The sequence below is a fragment of the Pan paniscus genome, chromosome 5 (assembly GCF_029289425.2).
Source record: "Pan paniscus chromosome 5, NHGRI_mPanPan1-v2.0_pri, whole genome shotgun sequence".
In the NCBI taxonomy this organism is placed as follows: domain Eukaryota; kingdom Metazoa; phylum Chordata; class Mammalia; order Primates; family Hominidae; genus Pan; species Pan paniscus.
The window spans coordinates 78257468-78264691 of NC_073254.2; the positions used below are offsets into that span (position 1 = coordinate 78257468).

General features: G+C 44.1%; 1 pseudogene; it reads right to left on the reverse strand.

Annotated features, from left to right (window-relative positions):
• Window positions 1–1274: 1274 nt before the first annotated feature.
• LOC100973154 (DENN domain-containing protein 1C-like) lies at window positions 1275–6170 on the reverse strand (annotated as a pseudogene).
• Between the last annotated feature and the right edge of the window lie 1054 nt (window positions 6171–7224).

Consider the following 7224-nt stretch of genomic DNA (forward strand, 5'->3'; position numbering starts at 1 on the left):
AATAATTAATAAGAAAACAGGTTGCAGTAAAGAAGCTGGTCAAAACCCACCAAACCAAGATGGAGATGAAAGTGACCTCTGGTGGTCCTCACTGCTCATGATACGCTAGTTATGATGCAATTATAATGCATTGGCATGCTAAAAGACACTCCACTAGCATCATGATGGTTTACAAATGTCAGGAAGTTACTCTGTATGGTTTAAAAGGGGGAGGAACCCTCAGTTCCAGGGGAATTGCCCATCCCTTTCCTGGAAAACTCATTAATAATCCACCCCTTGTTTAGCATATAATCAAGAAATAACCGTAAAAATAACCACCAGCCCTAGGGGCTGCTCTGCCTATGGCGTAACCATTCTTTATTCCTTTACTTTCTTAATAAACTTGCTTTCACTTTACTCAATGGATTTACCTCAAATTCTTTTTTGCACGAGATCCAAGAACCCTCTCTTGGGGTCTGGATCAGGACCCCTTTCCGGTAACACTGGGGCCCAATGCAGCCACTGCCCCTGCCCAGGACTGCCGGGTGCTGGCTTGCTGTATACAGCAGCTGCCACGGCCTCTGACAGCTCAGGAGGACTTGCAGGAGGGCCTGGGGGGGCGTCCGCCTGTCAGGCAGTCGGCTGTGCCTACAGCTGAGGGTGTCAGGGCTGGGGATCCACCTCCTCGCTTGTGGAACCATCTTCCCTCTGTGTGCACTGCAGACCTGACAACTCCCTCTCCTTTCTTTCAGTTCTCCCATGCACTTGAGGCCTGGGTCCCTCAGGACTCCAAGAAGAAACTGTGGGGCTGCCTGCCCATCTAGTTCCCCTCTCCTCCATTTGTCCCACTTCATGGCTGTGTGACCTTGGGGAAAGGTAGAGCCCTCTCTGGGCAATCAGATCCACCCAGTTCTTAAGAATAGCATGGAAGAAGGTGTTTCAAAGACTGCTCCTGAGGACAAGGGAGGGCAGGGCTGTTAACTTTTTATATACTTATATAAAATTAATAGTGAAGTATAATAAAGTTTGTTTGTTTTGAGCTGTTGGAGGCATTAGCCAAGACGGAAGACACAAATGCAGAGGAACTGTAAGGTTGTAAGGATCCCGGTATATTGGGGGGCTTCCTGGAACTCCCTTCTAGGATCCAGTTAAAGAGGCTGCCCTTGGAGGGTGAGAGGTGGGTAGGTTGTGTTCCCCTCCAGAGAGAGGGCCTTAGAGAAATTCACCAGGAAAAACCAGCTTCTGGCTCTTGTGGCTTTATTGAAGGACAGGAGTCTCCTCCCAACCCTTGATCCTTAACCGTCAAAGCACTTAAGATCAGCCACTCTCGGCTGGCTCCTGGCCTGGGGCTCTTGCTGGTTGCTGGTGGGTGATGGAATTCAGGCCTCCCAATTCTTCCAGTGACTGGAGGTGAGTGTGCTCTGCTAGCAGGACTTTGCGAGGCTGGGCTCTGGGGTTCTCTGGAGAACTAGGGTCTGGGGAAGGATCAAGAGGCTGGACTATCAGGACAATATCAAAGTTGGACTTTGTGGGGGCTGGAATTGGGGGGCTTTCTGGAGGGCTGGGCTGGGTGGGCACTGTGAAGAGCCTGGAACTGGGGCTCTCCTGGGCTCTAGAATCTTTGGCTGCCTTGTAGGGAGGGGAGAGATAAAGGATTAGGGACTCTGTGGGAGGAGAGTGTTCGGGGTCCCCTCCGCTACTTGGGTCTGCAGGAGCTGTTGAGGACTGAAATGGAGAGATGACTTCTTGGTTAGCCTCTAGGACAGCTAGGACTTGAGATTCCTTGAGAAGCTTGTAGCATCCAGAGATGAGGCATTTTGCAGAGACGGCAGGTCTGCAGGCAGGGACAGGGGCTGAAGCTCTGGCAGTTTCTCATTGTCTGGTTGCTATCTTGCTCTTCCTGGTATGTTGGGCTGGGCAGGGTGGAGAGACAGGCAAGTTGCTGGCCTTTAGATGGCAAAGGGGTTGGCAAGTTGAATGGACCATTAGGGTAAAACTTGGGGAAGAGGCAGGGTTTCCACCAGGATGAATCAGCTGTCTAGGTCCCCTCTGTGACAGCAGTTTAAATTCTGGCCTGGTCTCAGGCTGCCTGCACTCTTGGCTCCAACACTCAGACTGTCCAGAATCTCACTCAACAAATCCAGTTATTCTCTAGACCTCAAGATGCTGCTGCCTATAGCTTCTTTTGCCATAGGCTCCCCTCATCCTTAGGGCTCAGAGGAGGTGTTCTGGATGAGGATGGGCAGCCTCAGGTATTTGCCTGAGAGCCCCAGCCCTAGTCAGGCTGCTCTGGAGTTTGGGTACCCTTCTCCGCATCAGTTGTGGCCTCCTGCTTTCAATATTGGTGCTCCCCTCTAGCTTTACCCCTCCCTTGGGGGCTTAGAAGATTCCTCTTCCAGCTGGAGTCTCTTGCTGGGGTGGAGGGGCTGGTTCTGCAAAGGGTGGGAAAGACAGGACCTTGGGAGCTGCAGAATCAGGGGGCTGAGGCTTGTTGGAAGAGGGTGAGTGTGAAGTGGGTGCCAAATATTAGGGTAAGTGAGGAGAGAGGCAAGATGTGTGGATGGGGACTGGGGTGGGTGGAGGATTCAGTGATAATACCAAGCGTGTGTATGGGGGAAGGGGTGTTCTCACCTGTTCAAAGTGCTGAGTGATAGGCAGGTGCTGCTGCAGGTGATCTGAGTGGCTGGTGAGGGCTAGAACCTCAAGGAGCACCTCCTCTGGAGGCCAGAATCCCCATCCAAGGAAGAGAATGCCTGAGCTGGGAGCCCCTCCCACACCCCCCAGATATTAGCCTTTGGCTGGTCTTACCTTATAGATTAGCAGGCTCTGCATCCCCCTCAAGCTACTCTTGGCCTATAGAAGCATGACGGGAGAATTACACCTGAGGCTGATTGGACCCTGGGCATTTCAGAGCTCAATCCTCTTATCTCATAAGACAGCTTCATCTTGCTATCTGTCCAGCTCTGTGTCTTAAATATGTTCACAACCCCCCATGCACCATCTAAGAAATCAATACAAACTTTCACTCCTTTGGCTAATACAAAGGGAGTATTCCAGGGGGAAATAATCGCCAAATAAAATGAAAAGTGGCAAAACAACGTTGTACAAGTGTTCATGGCTCAAAGCCATAAAGTATAAAATTACGTGAACAATTTTGAGCTGCAAAGGTTGGCTCCAGGAAACTTGTCGGCTTGGGAGAAAAAAAAAAAAACACATAATGGCAAAAGCTGGGATTATATGGTCCAAGGACAAAGGATGCTTGCCAGTGAATCTTGGTTGTCAATTTTAAAGAAGCGGGCTATGATTTTGACAAAAAGGAGCATGATGAATGGAAAATAAAAGTGGGAAGACTTGTTAATAGAAAAAAAAAAAGATTATGGGCCAGGTGTGGTGGCTCACACCTGTAATCCCAGCACTTTGGGAGGCCAAGGAGGCTGGATCACTTGAGGTCAGAAGTTTTTGAGACCAACCTGGCCAACATGGTGAAACCCCATCTCTACTAAAAATGCAAAAATCAGCTGGACATGGCGGCACGCCTGTAATTACACCTGTAATTACACCTATAATCCCAGCTACTCGGGAAGCTGAGGCACAAGAATCACTTTAACCTGGGAGGCAGAGGTTGCAATGAGACAAGATCATGCCACTGCACTCCAGCCTGGGCAACAATGTAAAACTGTGTCTCAAGAAAAAAAGAAAAAAAAGATTATAATGAAGCTGAAAAAATTTTATTGCCTAGTGATATCATAGCTGTCATAATGTTGCAAGGCAACACATTACTCGCCTGTTTGTAGGGATACTAGTGTGAACAAACCTACTGCACTGCCAGTCATATAAAAGTATAGTATGTACAATTATGTACAGTACATAAAACTTGATGATAATAAATGTTATTTATTTATATATTTACTATACTATATTTTTAATTATTTTAGAGTATACTCCTATTTACTAAAAAAAAAAAAAGTTAACTGTAAAACAGATTCAGGCAGGTCCTTCAGGAGGTATTCCAGAAGGCATTGTTATCACAGGAGATGACAGACAGCTCTATGTGTGTTATTGCCCCTGAAGATCTTGAAATGGGAAAAAATGTGGAGGAGGAAGACAATGATATTGATGACTCTGACCCTGTGTAGGCTTAGGGTAATGTGTGTACTTATGTCTTAGTTTTTAACAAAAATGCCTTAAAAGTAAAAAATACATGTAAAAATAGAAAAAATACTTTTAGAATAAGGATATAAAGAAAGAAAATATTTTTGTTTGGCTGTAAAATGTGTTTGTGTTTTAAGCTAAGCATTATTACAAAACAGTAAAATAATTGAAAAAATTATAAAGTTGATAAAGTAAAAAAATTATAGTAAGCTAAGGTTAATTTATTATTAAAGGAAGAATACTATTTTTTAAATAAATTTAGTATAGCCTAAATGTGCAATGTGTATAAAATCTACAGTAGTGTATAGCAATATCTTAGACTTTCACATTCACTCACCACTCACTCACTGACTTACTCAGAAAAACTTGCAGTTTTGCAAGCTCCATTCATAGTACCACTTTTTTAAATATATATATTTTTTCTTTTGATATAGGCTTTTGCTCCTGTTACCCAGGCTAAAGTCACTACAGCCTTGAACCTTCTGGGCTCAAGCGATCCTCAGACTTCAGCCTCCCAAGTAGATGAGATCACAAGTACATGCCATGACACATGGCTAGTTTTCAAAAAAATTTTGTAGAGACAGGGTCTCCCTATCCTGCCTAGGCTGGTCTCAAACTCCTAGGCTCCAGTGGTCCTTCTGCCTCGGACTCCCAAAGTGATGGGATTACAAACATGAGTTATCGCACGTGGCCTCATTTTTTTTTAATCTTTTACGCCATATTTTTACTGTACCTCTTCTATGTTTGGATACACAGATACTTATCATTGTCTTACCATTGCCTACAGTATTCAGTACAGTAATGTGCTATACAGGTTTGTAGCCTCGGAGCAATAGGCTATACCTTATAGCTTAGGTGTGTAGTAAGCTATAGCATCTAGGTTTGTGTAAATACACTCTATGATTTTCATACAATGAAATCACTAAATGACACATTTCTCAGAATATATCTGCATCATTTAGCAACACACAACAGTACTAATTTTTTTTTTTTTTTTTTGAGACGGAGTTTCGCTCCTGTCGCCCAGGCTAGAGTGCAGTGGCATGATCTTGGCTCACTGCAACTTCCGCCTCCCCGGTTCAAGTGATTCTCCTGCCTCAGCCTCCTGAGTAGCTGGGATTACAGGTGCCTGCCACCATGCCTGGCTAATTTCTTGTATTTTTAGTAGAGATGGGGTTTCACCATGTTGGGCAGGCTGATCTCGAACTCCTGACCTCAGATGATCCACCCGCCTCGGCCTCCCAAAGTGCTGGGACTATAGGTGTGAGCCACTGCACCCGGCCATCATTTTTTATTTTTTAGTGATGGAATCTCTCCCTGTCACCCAGGCTGGAGTACAGTGGCACAATCATAGCTCACTGCAGCCTTAAATTCCTGAGCTCAAGGAATCCTCTCACCTCAGCCTCCTGAGTAGCTGGGACTATAGGTGTATGCCATCACACCCAGCTATTTTTTTTTTTTTTTTTTTTTGTAGAGATACAGTCTGGCTATGTTGCCCAGACTGATTGGTCTTGAGCTCCTGGCCTCAAGTGGTCTTCCCATTTCAGCCTCCCAATATACTAAATTAGTTTTTAGGATTTTCTTGTTCTTAACCTAGACTTAATTCTCTGTTAATATATTTCCACATGATTTTGATATAGAGTTCAAATTTATTGCAAAAATAGCCCTCATTTTGTTTATCTTTTAATATTCAGTATCGTGAAGATGGCCTGGCATATAAAGGGTAATAAATAGATGTTAGTTGAATCAAGTCCATGAAACAAGTAAATAATGACAGAAACATTTGTATTGATATCACTAAAGAGAGCCTCAACTTCCAGCTTGGCAAATGAGAAAACTTGCTTGGCAGGGGCAGGAGTCCTGGGCTTCCAGTCTACTGGGCAGATGCACTGTTAACAGACGGGCAAGAATATTTCCTTATAAGCTGTAAACTTCTTCAGGATTCTAGGAAAGTGGGAAGGACAGAGGTAGGAATATAGCAGAGGTCCTACCAAAAGATGGATAAAGTGCACCTCCAGGACATTTAATGAGCAGGCCATCTCGCTAGATAACAGTAGACATCCTCCTGGCTTAATGTAAGATTAAATACAGTCAAGGGCTCCGCACGAACATATTCATGCTCTATCTTCTAAATGTGGTTTCTATCAATGTTGCAATGTAAATGCATGCATATCTCTACTAACCTTTAAGGTAATGATACTGTGTTTTGGGGCATTTCATATGGAGAGTCCATCAAACTGGCATCATTGTTCTCCAATCATCCAAAAAATAAATATTATGTACAATAAAACATAAATTCCGGCCGGGCGTGGTGGCTTACGCCTGTAATCCCAGTACTTTGGGAGACTGAAGCGGGTGGATCACCTGAGGTCAGGAGTTTGAGACCAGCCTGGACAACATGGTGAAACCCTGTCTCTGCTAAAAATACAAAAATTAGCTGGACATGGTGGTGGGCGCCTGTAATCCCAGCTACTCGGGAGGCTGATGCAGGAGAATCACTTGAACCCAGGAGATGGAGGTTGCAGTGAGCTGAAATGGCACCATTGCACTCCAGCCTGGATGACAAGAGCAAGACTCTGTGTTTGAAAAAAAACATTAATTCAACATTAATAAATATTTGATAAGCCCATTATTATAATATAATTGGACTTTTATACCAACCTGTCATAAGCAAATTCAATAAATTTTTCTATACCTATGTCCTTCTTATGCACAGGGATAAACTCAGAGTTCTCCAGTAATCAAGACTTAGTTACAAAGCTAGTTTCAGCACAGGATTTCAAACAAGCCTGGGTAACATAGAGAGATCTAATCTCTGCCAAAAATTAAAAAAAAAAAAAAATTAGCTGGGCATGGTGGCACATGCCTGTGATCCCAGCTACTTGGGAGGCTGAGGTGGGAGGATTACTTGAATCCAGGAAGTTGAGGCTGCAGTAAGCCATGAGCATGCCACTGCACACCAGCCCGGGCAACAGAACAAAAATCTGTCTCAAAAAAAAGAAATAGTTACAAAATTAAGGTACAAGTTAATTCAAAAAGTTAATAATTAATAAATACAAAAATAACAAGGTTATAACCATCACAAGATGTCCA